General features: G+C 41.5%; 1 long non-coding RNA gene across 1 annotated transcript; it reads right to left on the bottom strand.

The window, feature by feature from the left end:
- Positions 1 to 335: 335 nt before the first annotated feature.
- LOC150014750 (uncharacterized) lies at positions 336 to 1,170 on the bottom strand. The gene is made up of 2 exons (XR_016509942.1): positions 1,006 to 1,170; positions 336 to 708 (listed from the first exon to the last, which is right to left on the bottom strand). It is a non-coding gene; the product is annotated as an uncharacterized LOC150014750 (long non-coding RNA).
- Positions 1,171 to 1,456: the final 286 nt, after the last annotated feature.

Here is a 1,456-nt window from a genome sequence, read left to right as displayed (position 1 = left end):
GGTCTGGGTATTTATTTCTCAGGCTTCCTCCCCACAGGCTGCCTGTGTCTTTCACCTGAGGGCAGCTAGCTCCCCAGGACTCTCTTCCCCAGGATTTCAGGAGCCACGCCCCTAGCCCCTTCATTTTTGTAGGCCTAGGAGTGGCAAAAGCTCTGCTGTTAGCAGCCCTAGGTCGCTGCATTATCCCATTTATCTCTCCTACATCCTGTCCACACCTTTGTAAATAGTCCTTTTATAAAATCTCCTGAATTATTCTAAATTGAACGTGCCATCTGTTTTCTGTTTGGACTCTGACACAAGAACGTATTAAGAGATAGACGCAGGAGTATGGCAGATGCAGATATAAATATTACTTTTATTACCACCACAACTGATACTAGACAATATGGCTGAAGTCTGCTAGGCAAGCAGGTTTGCTAATGCTTCACCCCTGGGGTCAGCCCTGGGAGGGTTTGCCCCCGTAAGACTTACTGTGTGGAGGAACAGAGAAGGATGTGTGCTTTTTCACAGAAAGCAGGGAGGATGGGACTGAGCTGAGCATTTTGGCTCCTCCTTTCTGCCAAAGTTATCCTCAAGTTGAGTCACTCTCCTTCCCTTGGGTAAGACAGAGAAGGTGGGGCAGGAGGCCAGGAGCCTTCCACACGGCAGGGCAGACCTCCTTCCACACGGAACATAAAGCTTGATAGAAAGGCGGCACTCCTCCAATACCTTGAACAGCAAATACTACTTTAAGTCAAGTCTAAGAGAAGCAAAAACAGCCAAAGACTTAATATCCAGAATTTCTATAAAGAACACCAACAAACCGATTGATTAAAACACTAAGAATCCATTTGAGAAGTGGGCAAAGGCTACAAATAAGCAATTCACAAAAGAGGGAATATTACTAGCAAATAAACATCTGGAAAAATGTTTAACCTCAGTAATAATCAAGAATTTGCTTTTATAAATGCTTTTTCCCCTTCAGATTGGCAAAAATCTTAAAGATGTAGGGAAATAGGCACTCACAAACTGTTAGTAGAAATGTAAACTGATAACTCTGACTGGTGTGGCTTAGTTGGTTGAGCTTTGTTCTGCAAAGTTAAAGGTCACAGATTCGATTCCATCTTAGGCGGGGGCACATGCCTGGGACACATGGTGGTGGTAGCCAATTGATGTTTCTCACCCCCTCTTTCTCCCTTCTTTCTCCTTTCTCTAAAAATAAATAAGTAAAATCTTTAAAAAAAAGAAAAAAAGAAATGTAAACTGATAAAGCCTTTTGAAGGGAAATTTAGCAGTGAATTAGAACTTTGTGCAAGTCCACTTCTAGAGATATATATATACCAGAGAAATACTCATATTTGTATACACACACAAAATGGCATATATTAGGATGCTTATGTTGGTAATAGTGATGAATTGTCCATCAATAGGGAAATAACACAATCTTCCTAGTCTGGAAAAAATTGCAGTTAAAAGA

The sequence above is a fragment of the Furipterus horrens genome, unplaced genomic scaffold (assembly GCF_987537825.1).
Source record: "Furipterus horrens unplaced genomic scaffold, mFurHor1.1.pri manual_scaffold_3, whole genome shotgun sequence".
NCBI classification, from domain to species: Eukaryota; Metazoa; Chordata; class Mammalia; order Chiroptera; family Furipteridae; genus Furipterus; species Furipterus horrens.
This window is presented reverse-complemented; position numbering and strand designations above follow the sequence as displayed.